Source organism: Patagioenas fasciata, chromosome 5 (assembly GCF_037038585.1).
Source record: "Patagioenas fasciata isolate bPatFas1 chromosome 5, bPatFas1.hap1, whole genome shotgun sequence".
NCBI classification, from domain to species: Eukaryota; Metazoa; Chordata; class Aves; order Columbiformes; family Columbidae; genus Patagioenas; species Patagioenas fasciata.
The window spans coordinates 54,306,835-54,314,312 of NC_092524.1; positions in this window are offsets into that span (position 1 = coordinate 54,306,835).

A 7,478-nucleotide genomic window follows, 5' to 3' on the forward strand; every position below is an offset into this window, starting at 1 on the left:
GCAAAAGTAGCCATCACCCATATGTCTTATAACAAAATTTCAACTCTCTTGAATGCAGGTCCACCAACCTGCCAAAGCCACATGCTACAAATGAGAGCTAAAGCACCAGCAAACTCTGAAAGTGTTGACCAAATGAGAACAAAAAAAACCCCAAATGTGAAACTTAAAACATGCAGATAAGGTGCTTTCTTTCTTAATAGTGAGATCTTACCAACCAAGGATGGGAAGTCCTACAGACCGCAAGGCTGCCGTACAGTAAGGGTGGGTGGTTTAGCTCTTATTCTGTTTTGCTAAGAGTGCTCTGAAAGGATCCTCACTCCTGCCTCCAACATTGCTGGCACCAGGCTGACTTGAAATGCTGGTATGGAAATAGCAGTTTTGGCAAAGCACAGGTTTCCCCAAAAGAGGTTTACCAGGTTTCTGGTAGAATTCTGGAGATGTATTAACACAGATATTTCTGGTACCATGACACTAACCTTACAGCTGACAAAATTTGAACTAAAAAAATCATTGGCTTTGCTTTTAATCTGGCAGGAAAGATATTTATAAAAATGTACGGGGAGCCATTCTAGACTGCATGTACATTTCACCTTTAACAGTATCTGAATAGATAATGACTCTTTTTTTTTTTTTTTTTAAATGAATCAAGGACATTTTTAGCTGGGGGAAGTGAGGCCATGTGCCCAGGAGAAAAATGTAGAGGTTATATACTGGTATAGCAAGTAAACATGAAATAGGTGACAATTAGATCAAAAAATGGCTAATGAACCACAATGCTCCCGTAAGACTTTATAAATTCTGTAAGGGATTTTTTTAAAGAATGATTTCTACTTCTTGGAAAAATTGTCACCAAACATTATTGAACATTTTCAAAGGGAAAGATAGAAGGAATCCATAAAATGTCCCATGTGGATTAATCTGGAAAATATAAGAGATAAAATGATTTCATTGATTCAAAGATGATTTTTAAATTATTGGATTCAGTAACAATGTTAAGAATGCAGGGGGCCAAGCCCACACTAGTTGTGTTGAATCCAGAGCTGATTAATGTGCTGTTATTGTGATACCCATACGCTTATTCAGCCAGTCAGGTACAGGTTTGCTCATGCAGTCACATGTTTCAGGAAATTTTAGGCTTTAAAGTGCTTTGCCATAGAAGTCCCATTGCATATTTGCATGGTATTTACCAACACAGTGCTTGAGTAGGTGAGATAAAGGCAATGTCTTCTCTTCCGTCTCCTCCTTAGGGCTTAAAAGGATTTTCTGGAGCCACTCTGTACCCAGGCAGCATGGTCAGCTGTCCCCAGCCCCAATGTGGCAATAAACTGCTTCTACAAGCTCAACAAGTTCTATTAAATGCTGGGTTCTTAATCCAAATTTAAATGACTGCATAACATTAACCCTAGATTGCAGATATTTGTGTAATTTTAAGCTTGCCTGACCTATTTTAAACATTTTGATGAATCCTGATTCTTTGTGGTTGCACTAGCTTGATAACAATTAGTAAAACAAAATAAGAAATTCTGGGGAAAAAAAAAAAGCTAGTAAGTGAAGTAAATATTGGGACAGATTTATGGTTAACGAAACAATGTGCTGATCCTGGTCTTTCAACATCTTCACCAGCAATAAGATTAGATTTGTGAGACTAGTAATGATGCCTGAGTAGTTGCCTTGTAAAGGCGAACATCAGACATGGTTATCCCACATGCTGAAAAGGGAAAAGATTTAGTTCTCATTTTAGAAAAACTAATAAATCAACAAGGGGGTGACCTTAGCTATCAAATAATTCAAGGGGAAAAACAGTGTTTATTTTTATTTTGGGAGGAAAATCAAAAGAGACTTACATGAAATGATCTTAATTCTGGAAGAAAGAGAATTAATGGCAGGCATATCATCATGAAGATAAACTGAGATTAAGCAAGTCTGGGAGCCAGAGAGATTCAGATGTTCACTTACATCACTCGGAGAATATATACATGTAAATTTTGAAAGGGAGTGAGAAAAAACCTTATCCAAACAGCTTCATACATGGTTTCTTCAACTGTTCTGACAGATTTAACTACATGTGACAGTGTTCAAGATAGTGGGTTCCTATATTTTGAATGGAAAAAGGTGGGCAGGCAGAGGGGAAAGGCTTGAGACAGCACCAGAGAAAATCAGTGAACATGACAACCCTTTTTAAAGGAAGGAGGAGGAAGGTGAGAAGAGTGAGAGCAAATGATCAATTTGTTCCTTTTATGTCTATTTTTAGAGAGAAAAATCTATATATATGTATCTTGGTATAGAATATCTATATACTGTATATTTATCTGTACATACATTAATTTTATTCATTAGAAGAAACACTCCAATTTGGGGGAAAGATTTGCAAATCAGAGACACATTACATGCAGAGCTCCTCAGCACTTAGTGTTTCCTAGTTAAGTTTTGTGTATTTTGTGTCAATAAGTAACTGAATAAACTGTAGAAAAGAACAGTTAGAGGCTGAAGACTGATGGCTTAGGAGAAAAGATTGAAAGACCTCGGGCAATTTAGTACAGATAAGCAAAGACCCAGGAGAGACTCTAAAGTGACACATAATAGATTGCTGCAAGAGGAAGGTAAAAATATTGTAATGTTTCCAGGAACCAGAACAAGAAATAAGAGTCTTAAAATGTAACACAGGTGTGAGGGGACAGTCTCGGATAGCCTTATGAGCAAGGAATTCAAGGGAAGGACAATGTGTACTGGAGAAAACAAGCAGGGATAAGGGAAAAATGGAAGAACTCTGAAGATTAAAATATTACAAACATATGCTTGCTGATGGTGGCTTCCAAATAACCACAAAAAGAAATGTCAGCTATGAGGTGTACAGAGCCAGAACAGGATTCTCTGAACTTGACTTCTGTTGTCTTATTTCTTCATCTCAGGCGACTGTGGGAATCCTCATATCTGACTCACATACTTCCTAAAACTCACTGCATGCATCTCCCTGATAACTATTTTTTTCTTGCACGCTATTAATGTCTAAATGTGTGATATGTTTGCAATATCATTGTGGATATCTGCACTCAGATTCCAGAGAGTCAAATTACCCATTGCCACTATCTGGAAGAATGTTCTTTTCTTTCGCTTGGTTAAAATATACTTCCCTCTGTATTAGATTCAGGCTTCCCTGGTCAGTCTACACCCTTACAGCTCCAGGATGAAACCATGTATTAATAATTCACAGTTAAGCCAGGAAGCTGCCAAACTGGACTAGTGAAGTTGTATTGCACTGAGACTGCAGAGTTTCCACCCACAGGAGTGTGTATGCAGAAGATAACCATTTCTTAGTAAAAAAATCTCCTCCTAGAGACATGCTGCATGCAAACTTAGGTGCCTTCAGGATAGATAAGACCATATAAACTTGTCTCCCACAGTTCTACTACCAAAATGGGAAAACATGTACCTTTACTGAGAGAGAGAAAGGAGAGAAAGAGGAGACAAGAAAAAGAAAAGGAAAGTAATAATAACAGAAAGCTTGAAAGAATGTGTGTGTGTGTGCATAATATAGTTGATTTGTACCATGGGAGAAGGAATACAAGCACAGACTAAATGTGTGTATTTAATTTTGATGAACAAGTGAGGATGCAACAGTGGACACAGAGAAACCTTTCCAGGGCCTAAATGAGCAGTGGTCTAACTTGAAATATCCCACTAGCTGGAGTTAAGAATCTCCATCATTTCATGTTAAAATTGAGGTCTTTTAAAAATCCCCCCGAAAGTCCTGTCAGTTTAATGTTTTCCATGCTAGATGTTTCCAGAAGATTTGCTTTCTAATAATTTTCAGTTTCTAAATAATTCAGCCGTATTGAGGAAAACAAAAGGTGTGTGTTTGGGCAAAAGGAGACAGAATTGTTTCTTTGTTACAAATTCTCTACCAGATATGCTCTTGTACCTGTATGCTTTGAAAAATTATATTAATTATTAAAGAAAGTAAAAGAAAAAAAAACTTTGAAGGCCTTTGGAATGCAAAGACACCAGCTCTGGCTCTGGAAGTCTGTGAGTCAAAATCCCAGGGAGAATGTAGCTGACAAGTGTCTCCTGTTCTGTTCTTAGACCTTCCCTCATCACCTGCAGTTGGCCACCTTCAGAGGGGGATTTGTGTTTTGGCTGGCACCACTGCACTAGTACAACCAAGAGGAATTATGATGTTCAAATCACAGCCATGACTTTTTACTGTATTTATGAGACACCAGTCACATATCTTCAAAACCCAGAAATATGTTGAAGGCTGGTGATTAAAATTTTCTGAAAAGTTCATTAGCACTGAGCATGATCCATCCCCAATATTTGCACATTTTGACAAGACCAAACCTCCTTGGGTCTGTTTAGGCGTGGAAAAGGACTTCCTCTTCAGTTCTTCCTTGCTCTACCTCAGTTCTCCATCTGGAACATGAAGATAGTACCACCACTTGCCTCAGAAGTTGTGGTGTGTGACCTGTCTATCATGGGTAATGTGACAGCTTGAGTGACCACAGGCTTGCTTGGGGTCACACATGGTGGCTAAAGGAAGAGGTCAGGTACCTTCAGTTACATGGCATACGTGTGGGGACATGGGCAGATAGTGTAGAGCTGTAGCTTCTCACCTTAGCTTTTCCTGCAGTAACCGATTTCTCTGCGCATACTCAGTCCTGCAAAGTCATAGACAACAGTCATACAAACTTATGGGGCAAGTTCAGACCATTTTATTCAGTGACGCATTTAAGAGATTAATGGCATGAAGCCACATACTGAATGTTGAGCATGAAATAAAAGTCTAAAATGACAACTCATCAGTGATGATGTATCTGTTTTGCTTCTGCTACCTAACCATTTCCCTACAGGAACAATGAAAAACTTGGGAATCTGCTCAAAGTGCCAAATGGTAATTTTTAAAATGAAATAATTTTGTTATCTGCAAAAACTACCTAAAGCCCAAATTGTATTCTTGCTATGAATTTTGAGGAAGTGATTTAGTCTTGCTGTGACATAGTTATTGTGGCAGATATTTTCTACTTTTGTTATTTAAATCTCCTTACAATGAGCGATATAATAGGAAAAATTAATGTGTGCAAATTATTGCTAAAACTTGCTTCTACTTCGAATATGAATAGGAATCTAAAGGCTTTTTATGGAGAGTCTAATTTTTCATCTACAGCTAGATATTAATCTCTTACTTTTCTTGGTTGCAGACAGAGAAGTGCAGCCAGAAACTTTCAAACTCTGCAGTATCCCTTGTGACAGATCAGATCAGATCAGGGCCTGGACCTCAGGGAGGGCACCTGGAAACCGGGAAGGAACCTGCGAAGTTTTCAGTGGTAGTTAATGAGACTGTATGTCCCTTGTGACAGAACTGAATATTCTCACCCACCGCTCAGCCTAGCAGTTGCAGGATGCTTGGAAGCAGCTGCTGATACAGCAGACATATGGGATGTTATAAATAGGTCACTGAAACACAAAGCAAGTTCTCTTTCCTTTTCCTTTCTTCCCTGACACCCTGCAAATCCTTGCAACCTGAGAACATCAATTATTGGAATAAAAATAAAGAGCTCAAAGAAGCACCAAGAAATATCGCTACTCTAGATTTCTCTGTATTATTCAAGATATAAAACATTACATTTTCTCTCTCTTTTTTTTTTTTTCCTAATTTTGTAACTGGAAACATTATTTTTTTGAGACTATCAGGAATCGTGAAAATGTAAATGGAACAAACTTTAATAGTGTTGATGTAGACTTTATGTCATCTCAAAGATCAGGCAATTGCAAAGATTACACTCCATACTGGGAGATATTAAATACGTGTAAAAATAGTAGAGGAGTTACTGCATTTTACCACAACACTCAGAGGGAATAAACGCGTTTTCCAGGTTACACATAAAGCATGACTGCTTTTGTGGACTGATTCTATAAGCAAACAATTCAATATAAAGTCCGTACCGGACTTACAGGGTTGGGTGACCTCCACTCTCACCCAGTCCTTTTAACAATATGGGGTCCCAGTTTTTAAGATTTCGTATGGACAGAGAAAGAGGGTTGACATGGAATTTACTTCAAGGTAAAGAGCTATGTCATCTGCAAGAACCCTTAACTCTCAGGCTGTGGGCAGTTCAGATGTGGTCCTAGGAGCCTGCCTGCGTAATACTGAATAAAAGATATTTCTTTCCAACCATTTATTCATCTAAACTATATTCCATCTGTAAGATGATCCAGTCAAACAAGCACCATGCAATGGCTGTAGAATGGAATAGGATATGTTAAAATGTGTGTTGAATTTCACTTGGGTAGATTTCCTATAAAGCTTTTCAGACTCTTAACTAATGCAGAGAAAATCTTATTAGATGCAGTGATGCAATTATATATTTTCTAGATTGAAATGTGCTTTGTCTGTATCCTCTCCGTAAAACGCAGAGATAATCTAGGGCATTGGCTTTGGCCCTTTTTGTTTCTTTCCAACATTGGGAATAGACCTGTTCATGTTACTTTTGTCTTCAATGATGTAATACTTCAAACATTCACAATCACATGTGAATCTTCCACTGAGGTGATTTGTGATGTGTTTTGAAGACGTAACAAGTAGAATAAAACTAGACTTGATTTGTAATTAATACAATATCTTAAAAACCCCTCCTCTTTTTTATTGACTTACATGAAAATTAATTGTGCCATTGCATGTTGAAATTTAAACAGATGCTACTATAACACTTAAAAACAATCTGCCATATACTGCAAATTCCTTTAGCTCCAGGATGTTATGATTAATTTGAGTAGCCTAGATGAGCTTCCCATCCCACACTGGTGGCATCGGTTGTTAGGGTTTTAAATATTACATGAAAAGAAGATACTCTAATTTTATTTTTTTTTTACTTCTGTGGAGTCCTGAATTCTTTTTTTTCTTAGTGTCTGAGAAGGTGTTCTAGTTGCAACAATGATTATGTGCAGCTAAGTCACATGATAAAGAAGTTGGTTTATTATTGCCAATATGCTGCTTAATGTGTCATGAGGCAGGATGGATTTTCTATTAACTCATGCCAGTACTAGCACTGCATGTTCTGAACAGGCATCAGGGCTGATGTCTCCTCCTGGGGTTTAAGTCCTAATGAGGCCCAACATCAATTGGTAATTCATATCTGCAGACAAATATTCTGGAGCCTTTGTCCTACACAGGAAGAGGATTATCATAAGATGTATGGAGGCTACTTGATAACAACATTCAGTGTACCTGTGAATTTAACCACAGAATACTTGTAAGATGTGATATGACAAGATGCCATCTAGAGCTCTGGGGATATGTGGATCTGTGCCACCAACCATGCATTCAGCATTATAATCAGAAACTCAGGAGAACAGGTCCTCAACAGAGAAGGATCTGAAGTTTCAGGAGCTGTAAGTGTTGTCTTCATCCATTCTTGCTGGTACCACAGGCATGAGAAGTTCTCCATGGAGAAAGGAGAGCAGTTAGTTGCAATATGTTTGTA